Here is a 15,426-nt window from a genome sequence, read left to right as displayed (position 1 = left end):
GATGGATTTGAATTTAAATTTTAAATTATTTAGTTGAGTAGTTTAAAAAATTTTCAATGAATAAAAGAGATGGGTTGATATTTAAAATGAAAATAAAAAAATTGATAGTGGTGACTGGTGATATTGACTATATTTTTCACTAGATAAGAGATAAGGAAACACACGAGAGTTACAAAATATTAATAGTAAAAATATAAAAAGAATAAAATATTTAAAATAATTAAAAATTTAAATGATTAAAGTGTAAATGAAATTTGAAATTAATTAAAAAGGAAATGTAAATAAAAAAGGAAAAATCATAATAAAATTCACCCAAATTATATAAATAATAATCTAACCTCTCAAAATGTTATGTAATAATTCAAAAATTTTAATTAAAATTAAAATATATAATAATATATTTTAATTATATTTATATTAATTTTAAAAATATTTTATCAAAAAATATTGTTGATTTAGTGGATGTTGCATTGGTAACTTATATGTATCAGTTTATGAGTTCAAAGCTAAAAGAAGGATTTTTATTTTGGTTTCCGTTATGCAAAATTACCATAATACCCTCTTCTTAAAATAAAAATAAAATACCATCAGACTTGTTTCCCCATTCCTCTTCATTTTTCGTTTCCTGCAACGAGAGAGAGAGAGATTGAGAGTGCTTCCAGAAATTTCATCCTCCTCTATTCTGATCGTCGACTCCCGATGAAGATGAGTGCGTCGTCCAGCACTATTGTGAGTGTTAGGAATCTTTCAAGTCCTCCGTTCTTCCTCCTCTGTTAGTGCTGCAGCTGTGAGTGTTGCTGCTCGTTCTTCTTCATTCTTTTCTCTATGTGCTGTAATCTGTTTAGTCCTTCCTTCTTTGATTTTTAGCAGCAACGTCAAAGCTCCTTTATCTTCGTCGGCATTGTCCGTATGCTGGTATGGAGCTCATTTCTCCTCTTTCTTGTTCGACCCTGGGAGCTGCTCTCTCCCCTGTTCTGACGCTGCTGAACTGGCATGGGAAGATTGATTCTTTCTCTTCTTTCTTTTGTTCTGGTTATTTGGTGGCTGAAAGATGAAAGGAATTTGAAGTTTCATCTTAGTTATAGCTTTAGTAGATGAGTCTTGCTTGGATCCATATTTTTCTGAAATTCAATACAAAAGAGAGGCATGATTGAATGGGGTAAATGATATTCTTTTCTGATGTGAATTGATTATTATACAAGGACTGAAAATTAGGGATTTTAATTACCTCAAATATTCATATTGGGAAAATTTTGGAAATGGGATTGAAGATGAAGAAGTTTGGCTTGAGTTTAAGGATTAGTGCAAGAAAGGTATTTGATAAAATTGCTGTTAGCTGAAGTTTTGCTTGATTTTGTATCTTCCGAAATCCTACTAGTTATGGTGACAGTCATGACTGATACAAATGTTATTTGGTTGAGTTTTACCTTGAAGGTTCCAGAGAAATTTAATTATGAAAGTGATGTGTAGATGATTAAATTCTTTGGAGTCAAACGATTATTGAGAAATCGTTGAGATTTGGAAAGCTTTAGTGTGAGATTTGGAAATAATATGCATTTGGTAATTTGACAAAAGCTTACTAGGAGATTGCATTTTAAGGGAGTATTTATCTATGGCCAAAATCATATGGGAAAATTCAGTGAAATAAAATATGATGTTTGGGGAAATGAAATTTGTAGAAAAGAGAGTTTGGTTTTAGTATAAATGATTTATGCCTATAAGAAGTTTGATAAAATATTTCAATGTGGGTTTTGACATGTGATGGCAAGATATATGTGGTGAATTTATTGTTGATGATTAAACAATTATTAGAAAATAATTATTCTCTTTAAAGGAAGTTGACAAATTTGATCAACTCAAATTATGATTGTAAGAGAACTTTTGAAAAACAGAATTTGTGTGATATGAGTAAAGGCCACTAACTAATTCTTTATATATTTTATATAGGATGTTGAGAAGAGGAGAAATTTTTTTAGAAGTGGAAAGAAGTAAATGTTTGGATTTGGGAGTATAATAGGTAAGTGGATAGCGTCTCAACTGATATTCTAATAAAATTTTCTTTACTAAAATGTTATATTTTTATACAATTTTTTTTTACAATAACAATATGATTATTAGATATTTTGTTGATTAAAATACTTTATTTTGTGAAGTTATCTTTATCAAATTTAAGAATTTTAGTTTATTAGTAAATATAAGTTTGGATTCTAATTATGGGATTTTATTCTGAAAATTATTGAATTTCTATGAAAAACAATTCATGCAAGTTTGACATTGAAAATGAAAATATTTTTTAATAGTGATTATTTTCTCACATGTTTGAAATTGAATTGAAAATGACTTTATACAGAACAATGGTTGTTAACAGTAGTTTCGTGAGCCATTAGCACGCCATGGTTAATGACTAGCTAATTTGATTTTCGTGAGCTTTGTTTTTACGTTTATTATTCGTGGGTTTCATACCTGTATTTGTTTTGTGGCTTTGAGCCGTGTTTGGTTAGCATTACCCTTATGGACTATGTATTCACGTTTGTTTCGTGGCTTCGACTACATTTGGTTAGTTATCCTCATGGACTGTGTGTTCATGTTTGTTTTTGTGACATAAGCTGCATTTAGTTATTTACCCTAATCGACTGTGTGTCCACGTTTGTTAATTATTCTGATGAGTCCCAATAATTATGAATCCAATCATTTAATGATTTTATATTTCATTAGTTTTTATTTAATAATTTGTTTATAAATATTTATTTCATTTATGTACTTTCTTGAAATCAAGTGATATTATCATTTGTTATGATAGTTTAATGATTTGAAATTTTATTTAAAATTTTATAAAGTCATATTATTATGAAGTTTATTAAATTTTTATAAAAATTGTTGTCTATTTAACTACATAACTATTTTAAATTTTTTATTTTATTTATGTTTTATTGTTTATTGTTAGGATGTTATTCACTGAAAAATTATTTTTAATCTCAAATACCTTAGTTAATGTTGATCTTCCTGTCGACCCTTGAGTGCTTATAGACAGGTGGATGATTGATTGAAATTTTTCTTTTGATGTAATTATAAATGTTTATGTATCTTATTTTTATTTTATTTTTGAAAAGTATGGCTAGGTGCTCCACATAAGTTATAATTAAGATTTTTATTTTTATATATATGCTATCTGTTGGCTGGAAGGAACTAAGCTCCTGATTTATTTAATATTTTAACTGCATCAATGTATTGTAGAAATTTTAAAAAATCTCTTTATAAGGGAGGTTCTGTTGAAATTTATACAAACATATTGAAACTTTGTTATAGTTATTAGTGTCAAAAGTGTTATAATTTTAATATAAATTTGATTTCATTTTACAAATAAAATGAATTTACAATTTAAAGTTTACAGGGATGTGTGGAATGGTTCATATCCCGTGCCAATCGCTCTTCAATTTTTGGGCATGACATGTTATAATTTCATTGAAGTCCCTAAAGACTTCTATATTAATAAATTTTAAATTAAAAATATCATTTTACCTTTATTGATAAGCTATTATTTTTTGTTCAATTCTTTCAATTTTTTTAATAAAATTTATTATTTTTTAAATAAAAATTGTGATTGCTGTTTGTTATTTTGAGTACTTTATTTTTCAGTAATAGAAATTACACTTGACAAGTTATGATTTCTTTTCAAATCTTGCGACTCACAGAATAAAAATTATTATTCTTTAAGCAAAAATTGTGATCGGGCCTTATTTTTTAATAATAGAAATTATACTTAACAAGTTATGATTTATTGTTCAACTCTTGTGATTCAGAAAATAAAAGTTATTATTCTTTAAATAAAGGCTGTGATTGAATCTTGTTATTTTTAATAAAGGAAAATAATTTTTTTACTTTAAAACTTATAGACATAGAAGTCTCTAAAAACTTTAATAGAATTATTACATTTCAATTGATCAAATTATTATTTATATAATTCAAGTAGACTTTATTATATTTTTTCAATAAAAAATGTATTTAGATTTAAATCCATAATTTTTGTATATTCAAATGAGACAAATTCAAATGCAAATGATCCAAATTTTCATTAATTCAAACACAGATAACTGAGTGAATCTCCTCTTTAATTTGTTACACCTTCTCAATCCCTTAAAATTTTCGAAAACTTCCAATGAAGTTTTACAAGGAGATTGTTTACTATTACTGAGAGAGTGCTCGCAATTAAGATAAAGCTGGATCGATTAATTCAGAGAGTGTCTTGTAAAAAAAAAAAAAATCAGAGAGTGCTTAATGCCGACGTGGAAGCCAATAAGTTGCGCGATTAGCAGAAGTCAATTCAATCTAGAAGATAAATGATTTGAATTAATTTTAAAAGGTAACCTATGGAAATAGACCTTGACCAAACAATAAACTAAGTTTGTCACTTAGAAAAAATATGTGCAACCCAGACGTAGATTGACTATTTTTTTTTGGCCAAAATAGATTGACAAAAGATGAATAAAAACACTACTGATATATAATTAAAAAAATATAATTTTAAATCCTTACACTTTTTTTTAATTTTAATATATCCTTGCACATTTTTTTATATTTTAAGTTTTTATATTTTTATTTTTGATGTTCTAAGTTACTCCATAAGTAATGCTTTAGGGACTTAAAAAATTAAAAAATAAAAATATAGAGATCTAGAATACTGAAAAAAATATAAGAAGTTATAACAAATTAAAACTTGTTCAAGGACTCAAAGTTATTTTTTTCTTATATAATTTTATGGATTTGGATCAAATTTTTATTACAATTAATGTCTAATCTACCTCAATTATTTTGAATCTCAACCATCCTCCTCCAATATTACTCAAAAAACGTGGACAACTCATGCGAGTGACACAGCCTATTCTTATTCATGTGGAAACATCTGTGTTCTTTTTAAACAAATTATTACTCAAAGTGTACCCCATAGAGTATAGGTTTGGGGTACGCGGAACGGAAACATCTGTGTCCTTTTAGAGAAAGGTAACCAATGTAAATGGACATTGACTAACTATTAAATTAAGTTTTCCACTTAGAGAGAGGATCGACTATCGTTATTCGCAAATCAGCAAATGACAGCTAAACATCTTAAAATATTGTATGCCCATTTTAAAAGTTATTTTCTTTATTTTATTGACAAAACTGGTCTAGCCGGTTAATTAAGTATACTTTCTTGACCATAAAGTCAAAGGAACAAAACTAGCTCAGCGCAGCCTCCGAAGGAACTTTAATTGTTGATAAGTAATAGCCATAAATTTTCGGAGCTAAAAAGAAACATAAATTTCCATATCATCTTTTAAAATTATTACCGCAAATTCTCATAAGAGTTTCACATGAATGTTAATATATAATTCCCCCCAAATTGGACTTCCTATAATAATTCATGCATGGCGGCTACGTTAATCTCTCCCTCCCTCTCTAGAATAGGAGGATATGATGCTTATCTCACGCGAATTAAGTTATTTGTAACAATATTTATCAAAAAGGTATTTGTAATAGTAAAATTATGTATCTAGTCATAAGAAAGTAATTATATTAGAGAGGGTAGCAGTGTAAAAGGCTCGTTTATTTTTTCATCTTAGAAAAGACTATCGTTTTTTGCTTTGAAATATTACAATTATCATTAATAGTAAAAACTAATTTTTCTTAAGATATTGAAAACAAAAGTTTGATCCATAAAAAAAGGTTATAAATCAAACCAGCAATACTAGTTATAAGTTAATGTACAGTAAACCTTATTCTATCACTCGAGATGAGATACCTCTTTAGACCACATTATAGAGTATTTTTTAGAAGCTCTACTTGGTTCGAACTTTAAAATAGAGGACATTGGAAAACTTTTATAATTATTTTTTTAACTATACTCTTTCTTCATTTATTATTTTTTTTTGAAAAAAACTAATACATTAGAATTTTAATTATCATTATCAAAGCACTTATATAAGACATTTTATGAGGGTAAAATTGAAAATATGTAACATTTTTTTTAAAAAAATTAAGATTTTAACTAATATTTTTTTGTAACTGTGAATTAGTTTCTAATGCCGTATATTGTGTCCAAAGGGAGTACATGATTCATATGACATCAATGTGTTCTATCAACAGCTAAATTTTTGTGCATACTATAATACTACTTAATGCACAAACTTACTAAATTCTTTTTGTTCAACAAACTTGCTAAATCTAATCATATAATTAATGTTTGTAAAATTATATTTTTGTTAAGCTTTATTAAAAAAATATAATAATGAAATTTTAGTTAAAAATTAAATCAATATATTATAATGAAACAATATCTATTTTTTTATATAAGAAGAATTTAGATAAGTTGGGTCACGAAAGCTCACCAAGTCAAGATATGTCTCTAGACTCAAAGAGTATTTATAAAGATATTTACAAATTGTCCACTAAAATAGTATTTATATTGGCAATGGAATTTAATCTGCACTATATTTTGAGTTATGAGTTGTGGATAACAAATATTGTTTTGAAAAATAGAAAAATGAACTTTTTTTTAGATGTTTTAGAATTATTGTTCTGGATAATAATAGAGGATATTAAAAACAAAATATGTTCTATAAAATACTATTTCTCAAAATAATAGAACAAAAACAACTTCAAATAAGCACAAAGTGGTTTATGTCAATATATCACGGTCTTGGCACTAAAAATATAATAGAGAACAGAATAAGGATGTAAAAAGGTGATGAGTCAAGACTTACACCTAAGAAAAGTTTCTGTTTTTCTATTTTTCAAAATAATATTTAATTTTTTTATTTTTCAAATATTAATTTATATCATTAGCAACAAGATTTTTAATAATGACCATTCGACAGCAAAAAGTTATAACTAAAAACTTTTAATGATGACTTTTAGACTTTTGGAAGCGGCAAAGAGTGATCATTAAAATTCATTTTTTAATTAGTACATTAGGTTACTTTTCTCTTGAAAGAAACAATAATGATGTTATACCTACATATATAAATCTAGTAATAAACGTTTCCACGATCATTTCTTGGTTCAAGCAAATTAAATTTTCCTTTTATCTTTGCTTAACAAAACGTAGATAGGGGAATTCAAGCCACGTCGATAGATTGCACGATAAACAAATGATTTGGAAAACCATAAATCTCTCTATAGTTAAAATATTTGTGTACTAATACGGCCCGTTTCTTCATATAATTAATTTATAGCATTAGTCAAAACGGGGCAAGAATTTGGACATGACAGTGTTTAATTTATTCGGGGCGACATGCTTTTCCACTTCCATTATTGTCCTTATAAATGGCATATCAATTCAATATCGTCATAGCCAAGTACGGTGGAAGAGGATTGTTGCAGCAGTAGTAACATACCAAGAAGAAGAAGCAAATTAAGCATTAATGGCTTCTCAATCCGCCTTGTATCTCCATCACTACTCTCAGTCTCTCTCTTCTTTTTCTTCTTCCTCATCCCACCGTGTCTCGTTCTCTTCCTCCATTAATCCCCTCCCCTTCCATCTTCCTTCTTACACCACCTTTCCTGGTACATGATCTCTTCATTGTCTTTATGATTATATCTATATACATACATTTAGCGTTCTGATCTGTATAAGGCTGTCGTGATAACATGTATATTGCTTGTGTTATTCTATATATATAGGGATTTCGCCGTTGAAGGCTAAAGTCATCGTTTCGCAGAAAAACTCTGACTTGAGAGCCAAAAGCACCGGCAGCATATCAGAGCCCAAAACTTCACCGGAAGTAATTCCACGGCTGGATGGCTTGACACTCCCGAAATTTGATTGGCATAATGGGATTGATGATGAGGTTAGCCAAGAAGATGAAGAATCTTTGGAGGTACGTACGTATGCGTATGTTGGAGTGTTTTAGGGCTGTGCTATGAAGAGAGTGGAAGCGGTTTTAAACACTTGGAGAGTTTCTTGACGTATTCGATAATCTGAATGACATGATTTGGAAATTAGGGCTGTGCTATGAAGAGAGTGGAAGCGGTGAGAAGGAGGCTGGAGTCAGATGAAGGAGAGCAGAGCATATCGCCATCAGCTTATCACACAGCACTGATGGCTCTGGTGGAAGATGTGAATGGAAGTGGGGCCCCCAGTTCCCAGAATCGCTTCAATGGATAATAGACAATCAGCTTTCAGACGGATCATGGGGAGATGCTGACATATTTGTGGCTTATGATAGGCTTCTGTGTACCTTAGCTTCTGTCATTGCCTTGACACACTACAACGTTCATCCTGACAAGTCCCACAAAGGTAAGCTTTTCTTATATTAATTATGTCCCTTGGTTGAGTTGTCACATCCCCAAACATATATGGACCGTTGACTCGCAGAATTTCTTTGACGGAGAGGTTATCAAACCAGCCCAATCAAAATTGACTCAGAAGTTATATAGATTTTTTTTTTTTTTATGGTTTTTCTGGAATACACCATCCAGTCTAATTAACGCGCGCGCACACACACTCCGCTTTTGTAAAATCTGAAAGTTTTTTTTTTATTCTTAATATTCCTTACATCTTAAACTATAAGATATTTTTAAATTAAATATTACATATCAATAAATTTTATTAAATACATTTAACAATCTTGTCTTTCTAAAATAAAAATATAAAATTTTAAAAATACCCATCATGTAATATATTGAAAAGAGAAGGGACGGGAATTAATTATAGAAAGAAGTGATAATATTGGAGTTAATGTATTTAATGATATATTAATTTACTCAAAGTATTTTATATTTTGAGATGAAAAAATTATTTAAAAATGTTCTATAATTTGGGACAGAGAGAGTATAAAGTAAAACTAGAATAGTTAATTTTGTTTTCTAATTTTATCCTTATTTATTATGGTTTAAATTCCAAGACAACAATTTATTATTGTTATTAATTGCGTGCGTATGAAGTCTATAGAGAAAATTTATCTAAATCTGGTATACTTATTTAAAATAAATATAATGTTTTATATTTTTTTTGTTTTTACAATATGCAGATTGTAGAAATAAAATCAATTTCTTAATTTATACTCTTTAAAATAATAAATTTTAACTTAAAATTAAAAAATAAATTTAAATCGTCCAAGTAAAATATGGATGATTAGTTCAGATCTCATCTTAAAACATAAAATCCCCATCTTTGACATGAACATGAATGCGCCAAGCTACTAGTGGCATGCTCTGTTTTATATTAAAATTTGTGTTTGAATATTCTGCAAAATTAAATTTCCACCTGTGTGTGATTATTGCAATTTCAACATGATGCACGTTGAGTGATAATAATATGTGTATCTTGTTTCTTACATATAAAGTCTATAGAGAACTTTATTTAAATCTGGTTTACTTATTTTAAATAAATATAGGACTAAACTTCTTCAAAGAGAATGTAAACACACTGGAAAATGAGAATACAGAGCACATGACATGCGGGTTTGAAGTGATTCTGCCGACACTTCTTCAATTGGCAAAAAGTTTGGACATCGATTTGCCTGATGACTTCCCTGCCCTTAAAGCAATATTTGCAAGGAGAGACGCCAAGCTCAGAAGGTACATACTTATTAGTTTGTCTAATTAACTTTTTTTAATAGAAAAACACTACTTTTGATCTTTGTATTTTGCTTGAATTTTGGTATTAGTCCTTGCATTTTTTTTTTTCTGTATTTCAAGTCTCTATACTTTTTTCTATTTGCAACGTTAGTTCTTACATTTTTCATAGAGATTTTAATGTGGCACAAATGATGTTAATAATGTTGGCATATCAATTAACATTGTTAATTTTATGCTCACATATTAAATGGATGCTGACATGGATTTTTTTAATAAGAAAAATAAAAAAAAACCCTGTACCAAATGTAATAAAAAGGATGATATGGACTTTTAAATGATTCGCAATATGAACAAATTAAAAGACTTGGGGTCATGGGGTTGTGGTGCTGCACGTTTAAGTTGTGAGGGTCCAAGTTAGCCTTTTTTTTTTTCATTTGATTTAGGCTTTTGTTAATTTTTGCTTATTAAAAAAATACATGTCAACATTAGTTTAACACATAAGTACAAAATTAACAGTGTTAATTAACATGTCAACATTATTAATACCATTTGTGCCATATTAACATTGTTTTGAAAATGTAGCAACTAGCATTGTAAATAAAAAAAAAGTATAAGGACCTGAAAAAAAGTGTAGAGACCTACACTAAAATTTGGACAAAGTATAAGGACCAAAAGTAATGTTTTTCCTTTTTAATTATTAATTTAATCCCTAAACTTTGACTTGAGATATGGTTCATTCACTTTAGTTTTCTTGATTCAAAATAAGCTAGTCCTTACAATTTTTCGACTTGAAAAAAAATCTATTATATGATTTATCACAGACCATGCTGAATTTCTCATAATTGATTTTGTTTTGTTTTTTTTTTTTTGACTTGTTTTATGGTGAGAATAGGATACCGATGGAAGTGTTGCATAGCGTGCCAACATCATTGCTATTCAGCTTGGAAGCAATACCAGGACTTCAATGGGAAAAGCTTCAGAGAGTGAGAAGTAAAGATGGCTCTTACCTGTTCTGTCCTTCTTCCACTGCTTTTGCTTTCACCCAGAGCAAAGACCCTCATTGCCTCAATTACTTAAACAATGTGGCTCACAACTTCAACGGCGGAGGTACGTCTATATATATATATATATATATCAACCTAGCTAGTTTACAAATAAATAAATAAAGTCCTTTTGGTGATTATGAGTATGCAAATTTCCAAAATGGCTTGCAGTCCCGGATTTCTACCCCATAGAATTTTTCGAACAACTATGGATTGTTGATCGATTGGAGCGTCTGGGAATCGCAAGATATTTTCAACCAAAGATTAAAGACATCCTGGATTATGTTCACAGGTATAACTGTCTCTTCTTTATGTCAAAAAAAGAATAATAGAATTTACATCAATATATGCTAACAATAACACATTTTCAGAAATTGGAATGAGAGAGGCATTGGATGGACCAAAGATTCAGAGTTGCCAGATCTTGATGATACATCCATGGGATTCAGACTACTAAGATTAAACGGCTATGATGTTTCTGCTAGTAAGTACAAGACCATGCGTGTGTTACTACTGATTTGTGGCAATAAATATCTTTATCAAACTATGACACATATTAAAGAAAAAATGCTAAGAGATGAAAATGGTGTCACATTGGACAGATGTGTTTAAAACATTTGAGAAAGACGGAGAGTTCTGCTGCTTGCCCGGGCAGACAGACGAAGGAGCAACAGTGATGTTTAATTTTTACAGAGCAACTCAAGTTCAATTCCCAGGAGAGACTATTCTTGATGAAGGCAACAACTTTGCCACCAATTTCTTATCTGAAAAACGAGCTGCCAATCAAATTCTTGATAAATGGATCATAGCCAAAGATCTACCTGGCGAGGTATATATTATGCTTTGTTTCTAATAGTTAATACCTTCGTGTATTAGTATATGAAGAATTGAATTATGTTCTTGAACCAATAACAGGTGAGTTATGCATTGGATTTTCCTTGGTATGCAAGCTTGCCCCGAGTAGAGACTAGATTTTACTTGGATCATTACGGTGGTGGAGATGATGTCTGGATTTCTAAAACCCTCTACAGGTAACTAAAGTCTCAATCTAAGGCTGATATAGATTCATTTAGATGTAATAAACCTTTTTCCGCACCAATATAATTGGAACATTTTGAGGTTAAAAGATGGTTTTTCATCTTTTCGCAGGCTACACAAGGTCAGCAATAACGATAACCTTGAACTTGGGAAATTAGACTACAACAAGTGCCAAGCTTTGCATCGCGTAGAATGGAAAAGAACTCGAGAGTAAGAAAATCCTAAACCTCTTTCTTTCTTTCTTTCTTTCTCTCTGTTGTTTTTTTTTCCCAGGCTGCCGGAAATATTAATAAGTTGTGGTGATTTTTTTACGCAGGTGGTACTCAGAATGTGAACTAGAGAGGTTCGGATTGAGTAAAGAAAGGCTTCTTGTGGCTTACTTTTTGGCTGCAGCCAACATTTTTGAGCCTGAGAGATCTCAAGAACGACTTGCTTGGGTCAAAACCTCTGCATTAATTCACACACTTAAATCCACATATCATGACCAACACCAAAGAAAAGCCTTTGTGCATGAATTCAATAACACCAGTAACTCCTTAAATGAACGGTAACTACACTTCTATCTGCTCATGTATAAATGGTTACTTTAGGAAAAATGTTGATTATTCTATGCATTATTGAAGATGGCTGAACAAAAACAGAAGCAGCGAGGGGCTTTTGGGGACTTTACTAGAAACTTTGCATTCCTTCTCTCTGAGCTAGTTTTGATATTCTTCATGATGCTGTAAGTCCGTCTAGTCACAGAACTATTATTTATCAACTTTTGATGATAAAAGAAAATGCAACTGAGTAATTTCATTTGGAATAATGAAGTTGATCTATGAATGCATGCAGTGGAGAAAGTGGCTATTGGGATGGCAAAGCGAAGGAGATAAGTGGGAAGGAGAAGCTGAGCTGTTGGTGAACATGATTAACATTAATGGTGGCTATCAACTTTCTGATGACTTACAGCTTAATCCCCAGTACCAGAGACTGGTCCAAGTCTCTAATCTACTCTGCCATCAATTAGATTCTCTCCAAAGCACCAAGGTGAACACATAATTAATTACCACATCATTAAAAAAAGTTAATATGATATATGCATGACATATACAATTCCCTTATTTATCTGGTTTGAAAAAATTATATCAGGGAAACAATAATAATGGAAGGTACAAGGCCAACCCAGAAATAGGGGAGAAAATGCGAGAGCTGGTGCAATTGGTGCTGACTTCTAATGGCATGGATCTCAACATGAAGAAGACATTCCTTACAGTGACAAAAAGCTTTTACTATGCAGCTCACACTGATCCACACACTGTCAAGTCTCACATTGAAAAAGTCCTCTTTCAGAGAGTCATGTAATATATCTGTAGACGTCGCATGTTCTCTTATGAGAAACGTGCAATAATCAATGTACTATGGCTTGTAATTTATTCGAGACGCAGCAAGCTTTTTAATTTCCGTGTCTAGAGCCTGGATGATCGGGTGAGAATGACAGTAAGATTTTTGGAGAGCGAATTAATGAATTAATGATGCATTCCTACTCACGATTTAATTTCTTTAAAATAGGTTATAAGCATAAATTTAAACAACTATAGTTCAGGAATTTTAATTATAAATAAAGGATGGAATTTTAAATGTCATTTTATATTTATAACAGTTTGAATGAATATATGCAATAATTTTTATAATTTTTTTTAAAAAAAACAAATGAAGTTTAGAGAAAAAGCTTGAACTTATGATGAAATGAATATTTTCAGATGTTCAAGGCTTGAACTTAGGTAAACTTGAGTGAGATACTGAAAGTCGCGATGGTTAGACTCGAACATGTGAGGAGAAGGTTTAATAAACTCAAGTTGTAACATGAACTCAAAACTCGTGATGGTATGAACCAAAACTCGTGAGAATGAGCAATCCAAAATCATGCTTCGTACTGTCACACTAGAACTTGCATGTTTCATCGTTGAAACTAGTGTGTTTTGAGTGCACAGAATAAAGCTCCTCTCAGCTGCCATATTAAAACATGCTTGTCTCATTCTTGAAACTCACATGTTTGAATAGGCCAGAGATACACTAAAAAAAAAAAATTTAGCAATGACCTTCAACAATAACTCTAAAAAAGTCACTGCTAAAAGTGAACAATATGCGGTGACCATAAAAGTCATAATTAAAAGTTTGACTTCTTGTAACTATAATTAAAGTTACTATTGAAGGTGTGACTTTTAGTGGTGATAATATAAAATTGACATTAATTATCAAACTTTCAATGGTGACAAGTGTATGTCACAGTTGAAAGTCTAAGATTCAGCAACAACATAGTTCATAATCAGTGATGACTTTTCAGAGTTACTATAAAAAATAATGAATTCATTCAAAAACTTGTTGTTTGATATTTTAACTTGGAATGCAAATAATGTGGTAATGAGTCTTTATTTTCAAATTTTTTATGATTAAATTAATATTTTAAATAATAATACTACTTGTTTATAATAATATGCGGCGACCATAAAAGTCACAACTCAAAGTTTGACCTAATATGGCTGCAATTAAAATTACCACTGAAGGTGTGACTTTCAATGGCAATAATATAAAGTTACTGCTGATTATCAAACTTTCAATAGCAACAAGTGTATGTCACCATTGAAAGGCTAAGATTTAGCGACGACATAGTTCACAATCAGCAATGACTTTTCAGAGTTATTGTCAAAAGTGTGACTTTTGATGGTGACTTTGACTATTGCTATTGATAGTTGGACTTTCGTGACAATTAGAAGTAACTATATATTATCATCATAATTTTTTATTTTTTGTTTAATCCAATATTTAACATTGTAAGACATTATTTTATTATATTACTGTAATTTTTTGATGAATATATAAAATAATGTAATGAGTTTTTATTTAATATATTTTATAGTTAAATTGATACATTTTGAGATAAGGTTAAGGTATTATTTAATGTTCATGAGTCAGATTAAAAAATCAAGCCAAATTGTATTTTTTCATGTCCATTGTTTTTATCAAGTAATATTCAATTTGATTCAGTTTAACTATTTAAGTTAGTTTGATTCATTAGTTTTGGTCAATTAATTTTGAATCTAATTGAATTGACCAATTCACACCCTTATATAAAGTTATGAATTCATTTAAAAAACATGTTATTTTAATATTTTAATTTAGAATGCATATAATATGGTAATGAGTCTCTATTTTCAAATGTTTTATGATTAAATTAATATTTTAAATAATAACACTAATAATTAGACATGTGATAGTTAAATTTATTCATCCATAGAATGATATGTCAAGTAATCCAATTTTTTAATTTAAATTCTACATTTAACACTAGCAATTTTAAAGCTTGATGCTAGTTTTGAGGTTTCCAATTCAATGGCTAATGATAGGAAATAGGAAGATGAAAAAAAGAAAAATAAAATATTCTAAAATTATACTTTTAATTTTTAGAATATATAAAATATATCTATGTATGTGATGCTATTGTATGTAATACTATATTATCTAAGAGTTATTGTTAATTAGAAGTAACAATAAAATTTTAATTAAAACTAGTTAGAAAAATAAATAATTATGATCTAATGTATAATCATCTATATTTTTGTTACTTATTCTTAGATTTTTTCTATTATAATTAGGGTTAATAACCATCTTAGACCCTAAACTATTATGCAAATAGTATCCTAGACCTTAAACTCATTAAATGTGTGAAAACTCCCCTCAGCTTCTAAATTCTAAGTGCTTAAAACCTAATCATTAAGTTGGAGAAAATGATCATTATTTTTATAGTTAT

General features: G+C 29.5%; 1 pseudogene; it reads left to right on the top strand.

Moving 5' to 3' along the window:
- The first annotated feature begins 7,332 nt into the window (after positions 1-7,332).
- LOC129315987 (ent-copalyl diphosphate synthase, chloroplastic-like) lies at positions 7,333-12,611 on the top strand (annotated as a pseudogene).
- The last annotated feature ends 2,815 nt before the right edge of the window (positions 12,612-15,426 follow it).

This window comes from Prosopis cineraria, unplaced genomic scaffold, assembly GCF_029017545.1.
Source record: "Prosopis cineraria cultivar Desert tree isolate PC_DT_omini unplaced genomic scaffold, ASM2901754v1 PC7, whole genome shotgun sequence".
In the NCBI taxonomy this organism is placed as follows: Eukaryota; Viridiplantae; Streptophyta; class Magnoliopsida; order Fabales; family Fabaceae; genus Prosopis; species Prosopis cineraria.
This window is presented reverse-complemented; position numbering and strand designations above follow the sequence as displayed.